The sequence below is a fragment of the Eptesicus fuscus genome, chromosome 22 (assembly GCF_027574615.1).
Source record: "Eptesicus fuscus isolate TK198812 chromosome 22, DD_ASM_mEF_20220401, whole genome shotgun sequence".
In the NCBI taxonomy this organism is placed as follows: Eukaryota; Metazoa; Chordata; class Mammalia; order Chiroptera; family Vespertilionidae; genus Eptesicus; species Eptesicus fuscus.
In genome coordinates, this window is record NC_072494.1 from 10,627,575 (window position 1) to 10,641,531 (window position 13,957).

At 49.9% G+C, this 13,957-nt stretch overlaps 1 long non-coding RNA gene across 1 annotated transcript; it reads left to right on the forward strand.

Moving 5' to 3' along the window:
* Nucleotides 1–1,260: 1,260 nt before the first annotated feature.
* On the forward strand, nt 1,261–10,959 carry LOC129147906 (uncharacterized). Its single transcript, XR_008555128.1, has 5 exons — nt 1,261–1,581; nt 4,822–4,945; nt 5,696–5,852; nt 7,756–7,874; nt 10,815–10,959. It is a non-coding gene; the product is annotated as an uncharacterized LOC129147906 (long non-coding RNA).
* The last annotated feature ends 2,998 nt before the right edge of the window (nt 10,960–13,957 follow it).

Consider the following 13,957-nt stretch of genomic DNA (forward strand, 5'->3'; position numbering starts at 1 on the left):
GGTGATTTCACCCTCATTTAGTTCTGAGTATTTAACATTTTCATCCTGAATTGTTCTTTGACCTGCCTTCTGTCTTATTCCAACAAGGATGCCATTACAGAGATAAGTTTACTGCAGAACACCAACAGAAATGACTGACAGATTTGAATAACAAACAAATGGACATTCTGGCAATGAAAAATGGAAGCACTGAAATGAAAATCACATTTGATGGATAAAACAGAAGATTAGACACACCAAAAGAGAATTTATTTAGAATGCAGCAAAGAAATATAAAAATATGTACAAAATGAAAGAGTTCTACATCAAAGAAAGAATAAGAAGGCCTCATATATCTGATTGGAGTTCTGAAAAAGAGAATATAGAGAGAATGGAGGCAAGGCGTAAGGATATTCTAGAAATGATGAAAAACGCAGATGAACCCAGATCCAGGAAAGATAAACTATCCTGAGGAGGATAAATTAAAAACAAATCCATGCCTAGACACATTGTAGTGAAATGGCAAAACGTCAAAGACAGAAGACCTTGAAAGCAGCCAAAAAGAAAAGACAGATGACTTAAAAAGGACAGTTAGAATGACAGTTGACTTCTCCACAGAACAATGGAAACCAGAAGACAAGCCCTGAAGTACTGAGTGGAAATAGCTGTCATCCTGGACTTGTGTACTCAGCAGAAGTATCATTCATGAATAAGAGCAACAAACTGACTGGAAGTGAAACAGAGAGCATATACCACCCAGAGAACTATTCTAAAGAGTAAACTTCAAGGGCCCTGACTGGGAGGCTCAGGTGGTTGGGGCATTGTCCCGTGCACCAAGAGGTGGGAGGTTCAATTCCCAGTGAGGGCACATACCTAGGTTGCAGGTTTGATCCCCAGCCTTGGTTAGGGTGCATGTAGGAGGCGCAGTCAATAGATGTTTCTCTCTCACATCTCTCTCTCTCTCTCTCTCTCTCTCTCTCTCTCTCTCTCTCTCTCTCTCTCTCTCTCTCTCAAAAACCAATGAATGTGTTCTCTGTAGAGAGCAGCTATAGCGTTTGGACAGGTTCAAGCCTTGCACTAATGAGATGGCGCGGTCCTCTCATGGCAAAGCCACATGCAAGTCCCAGCTTGGAGGGCAAAGCCCTCCCAGCACAATTATAGCCAAAGGCTATAGTTGTAAGCTTGACCTTATGGTCCGAACCTGTGGTCCCAGGTGGCTAAGTGATATAGGCTGCAGGAGGTGCAGCAAGTGCTGCCAAAACAAAGCTTGGTAGAGTTCAGGTGCATGCAATTGAGTAGATTCGAAACCCGAGAGAACATTGTAAACATCTTGACCACGCCCTTACTTTGCCTTGTGGAATCTGGCTATAAAATAAAGACTCAGCTTGTAGGCTGTGGCACTGTCTCTCCATCTGAGAGCAGCGTCCCACCTAGCCCCAGCTTTATTCTCTTGTCTGTCTTCTTTAATCCTTCACCGCCCCTCCTCAGGTTCACCCCTGGCCGTGCTGAGTGTGGCACAGTTCTCAGGTGAGGATAAAAAATAAATAAACTTCAAGGAAGAAAATGATGCCAACAGTATGGTGTCATTTGCAAGAAATGATGGTAAGCAAATAAATGGTAACTATAGCAGTAAATTCAAAATATCTTTCACTGAGTTAAAAAAAAAATCCTAAACAGCACTCTGAGTTCAGAGGGAGAGAAATTGAGCTAAATTCTAGGAGAGGAGGAAAAATATAGTTCAACTTTAAGATTTTAGGTTAACAATGGACACAGATGCCCTAACCCAGTGGCCGGCAAACCGTGGCTCACGAGCCACATGCGGCTCGAGAGCCTCGGTTAGCCGCTCTGTTGACTAATGAGTTTGCCAACCACTGCCCTAACCGGTTTGACTCAGTGGATAGAGCGTAGGCCTGCGGACTGATAGGTCCCAGGTTCAATTCCAGTCAAGGGCCCATCCCCAGTAGGGGATGTGCAGGAGGCAGCTGATGGATTTTTCGCTCTCATTGATGATTCTAACACCCTCTTCTTTCCTCTCTGTAAAAAAAAAAAAAAAAAAAAAAAAAAAAAAATCAATAAAATAAATTCAAAACAAAACAATGGACACAGATACCAGGGAAGTGAGGGCATGAGCGGGGGAGGGGGGTGGGGGGGAGAAGGAAATGGGGAAATAAGGACACATATGTAATAACTTAATCAATAAGGAAAGAAAGAAAAGATTTTAGGTTAAATATGTGTGACAAACTTCGAAGGCAACCACTAAAAGAATAAAAATAGCTTGCAAGCATTTCAACTGTGAAGAGAGGGAAAAAATGAAGTACAGGAAAGTATTTGATCAATTGTTTTAACAGGCAAGGATGAGGGATGACAGAAATCGCCAGGTGAAAATAAAACTGCTTTGCTCTTTATGCAAGGCAAGACTGAATTACAAGGACACGGAAAAGCCTCCTGCCCCATCAGGAGTTCAACACGAGAGTGACTGGTCAGACCTGTGCAAGAGGGGCCAGACGGGAGGCTGAGTGAGAGTTAGGACGCTTCACCACAGTCTAGGCCAGGCTGTGTCAGTGACAGCGGGGGCAGGCAGAGAGGCCTGGGAGGTGAGGAAGACATCTTGGTTATCCTGAGATAAAGCCCCTAATGGGTAAGCTCTTCAAGTCAAAATGGCAGCCACCACCCAGCCGGGGGTGTGGCTCAGTGGTTGAGCGTTGACCTATGAATCAGGAGGTCACAGTTCGATTCCTGGTCAGGGCATGTGCCCGAGTTGCAGTTGTGGGTCATGCAGGAGGCAGCCCATCAATGATTCACTCTCATCATTGATGTTTCTATCTCTCTCCCTCTCCCTTCCTCTCTGAAATCAATTAAAAAATTAAAAAAAAACACCACAAAACACACGACAGCCACAGGCCTCTGATCTCACATTAGGAGACCGGAGCACTCGTCCCATAGCCAGGTCTGGATTCTGGGCTCCACATCAAGGCATCGGGAACTGGGAGAGGCGGACCGTCTTCCCTCACAGGTGACATCATCCATGCTCTAGGCAACCTGCCCTTGTGGGAGGTGCCTGTCCCATGGTCGCCTTGAAAACCTGTCTCTGCAATTGTCATTTGAAGCTCTCCTCCCTCGCAGCTGGACAAACACTGGGTGGAGGAGAGAGAAACACATGCACTACCTTAAAACTACCAAGTCTGGTGTCACTGCCACAAAAATTCCTTCCACTTGAAGGAAGCGTGGCTGACTCCACCTCCTGCTCTTCGTTCTTCACACCTCTCGGCAGGAGGGAGGAGATCCTATTGTTGGATTAGGTCAGGCACGCAGTACTTTTCACATTTCCATTTACAGATGAGGGGCAGCGGCCCAGATGGGGATATGGCCTGCCCACGCACGGTCCCGCAGCAGTCAGCGGCCGGCCACGCTGAGAATGGAAACCAGTTGTCTGGGGTGGGGCCAGTTTCTCTCTCTGCTGTCAGGTGTGAATCTGTTTTGGTTTTAAGAGGCAGGCAGCGGAAGAGAAACCGGCCGACTCAAGCCTGTATTTCCATCCACCCCCACCCTGTAAAGAGGTTTGGTTTTGTTCCAACAAATAAGGAAGATTCTGAGATGACTATAGAACCTTGCATTTCGATTTTTACAGATTTCTCAAACTCAAGTGTCACAAGGCAGTTCTTGAGAAAAAGACCAACATCCTCACAACAGTAGTTAGTGAAAGAGAAAGTAGAAGAGGAAAGCATCCAAGTATTTCTTATTTCAGAGAATGTCCCCCCAACTAATAAACACCAGTTTACATGTTGGAAGGACTATCTGAGTGCTCATCATAGAAGTGACAGGCTACATATCTGGAACGGTGATGTTTCTAAACACTGTGGATAAAGAAAACAGTCTGAAAAGCTTCTAAAGAGAGACGGGCAGGGTGCTCAAGGTCCTATAAAAAGGAGCAGGAATCAGGAGGACCTGGGTTTCTCAATAGTAATCCTGGAAGCTAGAACATATGGACCCTTGCTTTCAATATTCTGTGCAAAAAGCATTTTCAACCTAGAATTTTACATTTGGTCCAACTCTCAAGCAAGGACATTTTCCGACAAGCCAGGTCTTAAATACACTGAGTGGCCAGATTATTATGATCTCTGAGCGTATAATAATCTGGCCACTCAGTACACACACACACACACACACACACACACACACACACACACTATATACTATATATTAGAGGCCCAGTGCATGAATTCGTGCATGGGTGGGATCCGGCCAGCCTGGCCAGGGGGAGGGGACATGGGCGGTTGGCCAGCCTGCCTGCTGGTTGAACTCCTGGTCGAGGGGACAATTTGCATGTTAGCCTTTTATTATATAGGATATACACTGAGTGGCCAGATTATTATGCGTTCAGAGATCATAATAATCTGGCTACTCAGTGTATTTGCCACCTAATGAGAGATGCTGAGAATGGCCAGCAAACCTCCATATTTGGCTGAAGCCCAAAGCCGCCATCATCCAATGAACTCCTGAGACAAGTGACTGCATCAGAAATTTTATTTTTAAAGAAGACTACTTAATATGTTTTGAGTATTCCAAGTTTCAGAGGTTGGTTTTTGAAGTTCGGAGTTAGAACCAGCAGCCATCATTTGTCAGCACTGGAGGCTGCTCGATGGCACCTGTGGTCATTGTGTTTGTCACACACAGATACCCACTTCCCGCTGAGGTTTGGGGGCAGGGTCGGGGGGGAGAGAAAGGTATTTCTAATGTCTCCTTGCCAGTACTGGGGACCCCAGGGGTACTCCCAAGTAATTATTCTTTTCTTTTCTCCACATAACTAAGGTAATGTTTATTTCATTTTCAACTCCTACTTAGAGATTTGGTTGCTGATGAAGATGCTACTTAACTGAAGTTCTGTACTGTTGGAATATCTTCATAACGAAACTTCAGATTTTTGTTCTGACACAAATTTGTACTTTATGAAACCTTGGATAAACAGGTATGGAAATAAAATAACAAGACTAGCTTTCAGAATAACAGAATCTAGAAATTTCCATCTGCATCGAAGATTTTATTGCACGCACGCCAAATTCAGCATTTTCCCTAGAGTAGAAAGAAAGGGGTGTGTGTGTCTTTTTTTAACAGGCATAACTTAAGAAAAAGGGGCACGGTCAAGGTTCATTGTTCCGGTTACTTCTAAGCAGATTCTAGCAAATGAATTAGTTTCTCTGCAAATCAGCTTGTGGGTGTTAGCAAATCCCACTCAGCTGGTATTACTACACAGTAAGTCATTTTTTAAAATAATCAAGTCTGCTTTTTCATCTTGTTTGACTATCTTACATAAATAAATGACAAAACAATTCCAGAGTCACGTACTTTCTCTTTGGCTAAAGAAGAAGAATGATGGAAATGGCCCACTATTTTGTTTCGGCCTGTAATTCTGTTCAAATATGCTGTTATAATGTCATTCTTAACATACAGCTTAAGGATGTATACGAATTTTTTGTGTGTGTGATTCCTAAATCACTTTCTTCACGATGATTTTCCTATTGGCAGCCTAAAGATTGGTTTCCTGTCCTCTGAATATGTTTTCTACCAGTTTCATCGTTCTCTTGCTGAGACCTCCCCAGCTAGAGCACCACAACTAAACACCAAGAGAGAAAACGTACAGCATCATCAGCCTCACGGATAATCCTGGTTTTGAAATTATCAAACATGATTCTAAAAAATAATTGATTGGTATTTTTAGGAACAGAGGACAAGACAGAAATTTCACCAGAGAATTGAAACCTATCAACAGAGTCACATGGAAATTACAGGACTGAAAAATTAACCGAAATTAAGCATCCCATCGTGGGCTGCACATCTTATACAGCAGAAGAGAGAATTCATGACGAGGAAGACAGGTTAGTAGAAAATACTGAAATGAGGAGAGAGAGAGAGAAAAGATGGAAAACAGACAAAGAGTGGGCGATACACGTGAAACAGAGAAGGGGCCTCGTAGGAATGTTATTAGTGTCTCAGAAGGAGAGGGGAGAGGGAAAGGGACAGAGAACACTTTAAGAACCACTAGCCAAGGGAGAAGAAAATGTTTTCTTCGCCTCATTTTGTCCTAAAATCTTCCTTTTTTATGCATTATTTATATATTTTTTATTATGTCTGGATTGGAGGTGACTCATCATGGGTGATGTTTGAAGCTTTTTCCTCCTTATGAAATGTTGAAGGGATGAAGTACCTCCTCGCAGGTCATGGCAGAATGTCTTGAAATAGCCGTGGCCTAAATAGAATTAAATAACAAAAAGCGAAACGTAGTTCTTAAAGTTTATTTTGTTAGTGTTGTGAATGCTGGTACATCAAACCATTCTATGATGATTCAAATTATGTTGTAATTTAACCTCTATTGTCCTTTTTGTGGAGCTTAGCTTTGGATGAATATTTTTAGTTCAAAAATTTCTTCAAATAGTTATCTAACCACCCTATCTTACCCTTCATATCAACTGATAATCTGTTTCCTATATATATTCAACTATTCAAATGTGTTTTTTTTTCCATAATAGTTTTTAAATAAAATAACTCATGAATTATGGCAGCATTTCAATGCTGAAGAATTAGACATACGTTTATATTCAACTTATTTATAGAATTAAAACATATTCTATACATAAGGAGATACTCCAAAATACATCTAAAATGATGACTTATACTTGAAGGTAAATATTCTAATGATTACTGACATTTTTGTGCTAATTAGATATGACAGTGACTCTCAAGGTCACACCATTGTTGGCTGTCACAAACTCATGGATGCCAGGAGTGACGTTGAAGTGTGCCTGTGGCTCTCTGGCCTTCTTAAGTCTGAGGCTCAATACCAAGGCCAAAACCAGTTCCCAGCCCATGCATGCTATGCCCCATTTCTTAGGAGGTCTTCTACCAAAATGAATGTGTAAACCAAGAAAGAAGAAAGCTTGACATTCAGGCAACACAAGGTCCAACTTAATGGAGGGAGGAAGCAAATCTCTAATTGATGGTGAAAGGAGGCTTTGGGTCCACGGCTGTGCAACAGGTGTAGCTGGCAACCAGTCCAGCAGGTCAAGAGGATCCAGAGATAGAGCTCCAGGAAGTTGAACTCGATAGAATACCTGATGTGTCTGAAAGATAGGGGAAGTGGGGAAGGGTTTAGATGGATAGGTGAGAGCTGAGGTTAGGGTTAGGGTTAGGGTTAAGGTCAGTGCTAGCTAAGGAAAATTGTATCGGACACACTATGAGTCTCTTCTAGCTGTTGCTACAGTGGGCCAACCAGCAGTCCCCAGAGTTTGTGTCCTCCCATCACGTCCAGTGTTGGATGAGACCCTTTGCCATGGGGTGTGGGACCTGGTATCTCACGTGGGCAGCCCAAGAAGAGACCAGATAATACAATCTGGACATGCCTGGGAATACATTCACAGTGAGAGAGCGTTACCAAATGAGAGAGCAGAGACAGGAAGGAGGCAGACAGATGAATTCCCTTTCCTTCTTCTCTTCCATGGTGGATGCTAAGATGTGGTTTCACCTTGCAGGTGCAAATGAACATACCTGCAGAGTTGGTCATGCCACCGGCTACAGCTCCTCGTGGTGACACACCGCTTTGCATTGTTGCCCATCTTCAAAAGATACATTTTAAAATGCATTTCCGGTGCTAGTTATGATAAAGGGCAAGAATGTGGTTTTGTTGCTGTTCACTCTAAGATTGAATTAGGGTAAATGCATGTTTAACTTCTAAGGAAACTTCCAGTTTTCTGACGTAATTGTACCTTTTTCTATATCCTCCAGCACAGGAGATTTGCCTGTGATGCTCCTCAAAGGAGTGGCCGTCTCGTCAGAACTTCCTGCAGTCGGCAGTGGGCCTGTGTCACCTGCAGCGATGGCGAGGAGCCCCCGGCTGGCGCTGCGTGAGTCAGACCCAGCCTGCACCCTCACTCCAAGGCCACTGAGCATCAGACACGGGGCTTCCCCCTGCCCGGGGTGGACTCTGCCCTGTCCCCGGCGGGAGTCAGCTGCTGGCAGCTCTGGCAGCCGCAGCAGATCAGAAGCCAGGGCCGCGGCCGGAACTGCTTGAAAGCACTCTCTCCGGTGGGAGCTTCTGTTGTGCCGGCCAAGAAGCCTCGCGGTTTCCCAGGGCGGTGATGTCCGGGCTGGTGGCTGGAGCTGTCCAGGGCGCAGACCCACGGGGAGGGAGGGGGTTGTGTTCGCCCGGAAGGAGGCACCACTCAGCACCAGATGCCCCGCGTGGTCCTTTATGAGCACGGTCGCTAACCCCACAACAACTCTGCAGCTTTGTAAGCCTTGTTCTGTCCTGGAGATGAGAACCTGGCGTTCAGAGAGGTCAAGTAACTGGCCAAAAGGCACAGAGCACTAACTGGGGGATCAGAGATCCATCCATCCATCCATCCAGAGCCCCGTGTTTCTCACTAACATCCCACTGGCCCCCTTCCAGGAACAGGCCAGGTGGTGGTGCTGGATGCTGAGAACTAGCAGTTGGTGCAGAGGTTCCCAGGGAGAAGGGTCCCAGAATCTGTCTGCTCCCAGATCACTGCCCCCCACCCCGCCCCGGGGCTAGGGGTCAGCTCGGGCCAAGAGCAGCGCCTGCGAGGCTCTGGCAAAGGGCTTCATCATTGTCCTCGTCACGGCTGTCGCTGTGGTTCGGCTGCACGCTCCACAGCCGATGAAAGCCCTGCACATCCCTCCTTTTATTTGAACTGTGACACCCTGCCAAGTCGATGTCAACGATTCTCAGAATGAAACTCAGAAGCGTCCTTCCTCCCAGAATCTTCCTTCCCCGTGAGCGGTCAGGGTAGCCCCTCTGGGAGGCGGGAGGGAGGAGCCGGCTCCCCACCTGGGCAGTGAGGGGCCCGGCCAGGTATCTGCGGATGGAAGGACGGACGGACGGACGTGAGTCCTCACCCAGGTGAGGGCGGAAGACGCCAGGCCCCGGGAATCAGCGAGCATTTGAACGCAGCCGCAGAACAGCAAATATTGATTCAAGAAGCTGCCCAAAGGAGCTGACATTTTTATAGTCAACAAATCAAACCCAGCCCCTCCCGGCGCCCCGGGCACAGGCCCTTCCTCTCCAGGCTGCCAGGGCCCAGCTCCGTCACCGCCCTGGGAAGAGGAGGAAGAGCGAGTGGGAAAGGTCCACAGGGCCTGGCTGGCGTGGCCACTTCGCCTTTCTAGGGGAGGAGGAGCCCCCCTGCAGGGGTGGGACCTGGGGAACCAGCCAGCCAGCCCGACAGGTGTCAGAATCCCCTGGGACAGAGCAGGACCTGGGCTGAACCCCAAGGACAACAGACACACCCCACACAGCTTCCTCCTGGGGTGGCTCTCTGCTGTGTAGCACGGCCTGGGGCCCCTCGTTCAGGGATGAGGAACCTGAGGCCCAGAGAGAACAGGGCCTCTGTAAGGTAAACAGCAGGCGGACAGCGGGGGCCCCCCCCCCCCTCACCTTCTGTTCAGGCAGAGGGAGGGTCCTCTCCCACGAAGCGGGAAACGAGGCAGTCGCAGTAAGCAGGCAGATGCTGCCCCTGCCCTCCGGCTCTGCCCACATGACCCGAAGCTGCACTGACGCGCCCGCCTGCATCCTTTGCTCCAGCAGGTCCCTTACCTGGAATCGCTCCCTTCCATAACCTCCTTGGAATGCTGCTCCCCACTCGGCCCGGCCCTGGCTGAAGCACAGGCTGGTTCCCGTTGGTGGCTCTTAGGCTGCTGCACCTGGGTGCATCATTCCTGGCCTTGTCTCTCAGTCCTTCCAGACCAAGAGCCCCAGCAAGAGCAGCGGCTGCGCTGGGTCCATTCCTGTTGCCTCAAAGAGCCTAGAAAAGTGCCTGGTGTTTAGCAGACCTTCAGTGTCTGTGGAATTGAGTTAGAACAATGCAAGACACGTGATGCAGAAACCCAGGGGCAAATGTGGCTGCGTGTGGACCAGGGAGGAGGCTGAGGAGCCCGGGAGGGAGGCATGTTCCTTCTCTGCTCGAGCAGGCTCAGCCTTGTCCTCCTCCATCCACCCATCGCGAGGGGTTGAGCCTCTGGGTGGGTCGGCCCTGGCTGGGTGCTGCGAAGGCGAAGGCGGGGAGCTCGCGCTCTGCATTCTGTGTGGAGCTTCTGGCGCACACGGGCATCCTGGCCAGGGACCCAGAGGCACTGGTCTGCACCGGCCTCTGTGGGCTGAGGCTCCGGGACTTCTTAGAGAGGAGGGCAGCCCCTCTCGGGACCCGCCCCAGGCGGAACTGCAGGGCAAACAGTGGTGCTCAGTACTGCTGCACACCAAAGGCGCTCCACCTTGCAGGCGCCGGAGGGTGCACTTTCCCGGCCCCGTGCTGGGTGTTTGCATGGAGCTAGCTCAGGGCAGAGGTGGTGCAAACCCCTCTGAGCTGGGCACACAAGTGCCGATTTCATCACCTCCAGGAGACCCTCCAGGACGCTCTCTTGTCCTGAGCAGGCAGTTCTGTGCCCTAAGGCCATAGGGCCACCCAGGGGTCAGTAGTAGGGGGCTCCGCTAGTCTCCACAGGAGGCCTCCATATAAGGGTGTGTCCAAGGCGACCATCCCCTCTGTCACCAACTCTCAGACATCAGGCAGGGAAGAAAGGGCATGCGGACCAGCAGCTGATCTTTAGGAAGCTGACCCAGGAGCATTTGTGTTTTTGATCATATCTGTCTGCCTAAACTTTGTCATGTGGCCACACCCACCACAAAGACCTCTGGGAAATGTAGTTACTAGTGGGGCAGCCACACGCCCAGCTTAAACTCAGCAAGGTTTATTATTCAAATGAAAAAGAGAGGATGGATACTGGGGACAGTTAGTGGTCTCGGACTTACTCCCACCCACTCTGAACAGTGCCTAGTTGTCCTCACAGGCCCTCCGTGCCCCCCGCCAGCTGGATCGCCAGCCACCCTCCAGCTCTGAATGACCTTGGGCGTCCTTTTCCTCGTCTGTAAAAGAAGAGTTTCAGACCACGGATCACTGAGGTTTCTTCCAGCACTGCCACTTGACGTCCGTGGTTACAGGCGAGTTAATTCAACCTCTCTGGGGTATCAGTTTCCTCATCTAGAAAATAGAGATTACAATAGTTCCTACCTCAGAGGGCTGTTGTGAAATCATCCAGGGTTATGCCTGACATATAAGAAATAATCAATCAGTGCTTGCTATAATCAAAATAATCTGAGTTCCGTCTGTCATTTCCTTAGAAAGAATCTGATGTACTGGTTCATACTCGAGGCCTCACACAGGGTCAGTAAGTACTTGGCACAATCCCTGTTCTAACCCTCCCTCTGTAACAGGAACAGACATCACTAATCAATCAAGACCTTCTCCGTGTGAGCCAGCCTCCCAGGCCTCAGTGCAGCCCCACCACTCAACCCAAGATGGCACCCCCTCGTCCAGGAATCCTCCTTGCTTCAACCCCAGGTATGCTCCCGTCCCCTGCACATACTCCTGTCATGCTTGTGTTATGCTCTACCGTGATTTCCTTTTTGCCTGTCTGCGCCCCAGCTAGACTGAGGACTGCTTTGGTCTCTCCGAGGTCCAGCCCAGTGCCTGGAACCTTGTATATATTGAAAAAAATGAATGCTACACCCCGGGGCTGGCAAGTGGGGAGATGTTTAGGGATGGGCAGTGGCTACGGGACCACCTCACAGAAGACCATGTTCCCTGTCTCCGGAAGCGGCTGCAGGAGCTGTGGGGCGGGTCTTCCAGCCCAATGTCCCCCGCAGGGCAAGCCGGACACTTCCGCGTGATCTGGGACAGCCAGCGCGGGTGGGGACCGCCCCAGGCCAGTGAACATGGTGGCCCCATGATTGCTCTGAGGGGCCTGCCCTCCCCAGGGCCTGTGTTGTTGGCCTGCACCTCGGGCTCCGGGCTGCAGGGCGACTCCCAAGCGAGCCAGGCACCTGCTTTCTACTCCAACAGACTGACACTCAGGATCACCTTGGTGACATAGCGAATGGGGGGGAGGGGAGCAGGGGACCTGCCACCTGCCTGGTTACCCCAGAGAGGTGCTCACTGCTGGGGCTCAGGCCGGCAGGGTGGGGGCTGTGGGCACACTGTCCCTGAGCTGTGTGGGGTGCCCACTCTTCTATGGAAGTCAGGACTTTTTCTTACTGATCTTTCAATAAGCCTTTATGAGGTTCAGAAGGTTAACGTTGATGGGAACAGCCGTGTTTATCTTTCGTTTTGTCTGATTTCTTCCGTGGCCTTTATGCGTAAGACGTTCTTGACCATTCAAACCGGCCCTTGCTTCTCTGGTTTCCCTCGACAGCTCCACCTCTCGCTCAGTGCTGGCCCAGCCCGCCCTGGGTTGGCAGGTGGCTGAATGCTTCTGGGCCTCTGTTTCCCCAAAGCGAAGGGTTGGGCGGAATCAGACCTTCCCAAAGCCTTCCGACATGCTTCGTGGAAAAAGGGTTTCCTGGGCACAGAAGTTTGGAACATGCACGTTACATCAGAAGTTCTGAGAAGTCGTACGATAAGACAGCGATTTTCAACTGGTGTGCCGCAAGCATGTTTAAAGCATGCGACGCCTGACTGTTTGGTCAGGGGCACGACCTCTTTTCCGGCTCAGGGGATGCCTCGTTACCTGTGGCCACCCCCTTTCACAGAGGAGCAAAGGGAGGCACTCCGGCCAGCTGTTTTAGGCCTGATTTCTGCCCCCGCTCCCCATTGAACTTTAACCCCATTGTTCAGTGGTCTCTGAAGAGATGGTCGGCGGCCATAATATTGCCGTGGGCACGCTCCTCCTTTAGCTATGCCCCTAGCAGTTGACATTTGTTCCTGTTTTACTTTAAAATACGAACAACGCAATGATGGACAAGCTTACCCATTTTGCATATTTTATTTCCTGGAGGCAGATTTCTGGAAGTGGCGTTACTGGGTGAGAGGATGTAAACCCGTTCCTGTTCTTCCTGTGTGTTGTCAAGCGGGTTTCCCGGAAAGAAAGGCCGAGCCCCCACCCCTCCCCCCCGCAGCAGTGTGGGCCGCGCCCGCCGAGGTGGACAGTGAGCCGCTAGGGCCTCCGTCCTGTTCTCATCCATGGGGACGACCCCTGAAACGGACCTGACCCAGCCTGGCACTCATGAAAACAGGTTAACTAGGAACTGGAAGTAGTCAGTCCCATAGGCCCGTGGAAATCCCCGGGCACCTTCCCACGGAGCCCTAATTGTCGCAGGTAATAAATCCAGAGGGAGTGGCTAGTCCTGCGGACACCCTCGTATCAGCAGGGGTCATCTGCTGGGACAATGCCAGTGCTGGTGAGAACTATGGGGCTTGGAGTCTGTCGTCATCGAGCCAGGCAATCATATAATTCCCAACATGGATTGAGTGTGTACTCGGGACATTGTGTGGATTAACTAATCCAATTCTGACGATAATCCTGCGAGGGAGGCTTTCTCGCTGTGCCCATTGTGGCAGTGGGATGAGGAAACGAAGGCACAGAAAGGTTGAGTAACTTGTCCGAGGTCACACAGTAAGTAGGTGGCGGGTTAGGGGTTTGATTTGATGCTAGTCAGTCTGAGTCCACGGGCCACAGCCCCACCCAGGACCCTGCACGGCTGTCTGTCTCGTAGGAGGACGGCAGGTACTCGTGGTTGAGCCCGTCTGGCGTTGGCAGGAGGGCGCAGAGGCCTGGCACCCTGTCACTGGGGCTGGTTTCTAGAAAACTCTTGTGAGGACAGCACTGGACAGAAGATTCAGCCACACTTGAGGCCAGCCAGTGAGTGCCGGTGTCCATCAGAGGGGTCGGGGCGTAAAATGGTTTTCGTTCACTTCCCTTTGTGGTCAGCGAAGGGCACACTTCCTTGGACCTCTTTGCCGTGCTGCCGAGAGTGGCCGGGAGTAAGCGTCGGTGTGGCCATCAAAACCCTCCGGGGCCCTGCCCGGCTGCGCCCGTCCCGGCTCCCTCCCCCTCCGCAGGGCTGTACGGAGTGTGACGTGATGTGCCATGCGGTGGGCTGTGCGCGTGTAGGCCGTGCTCACTCTTGTTTGCTGGC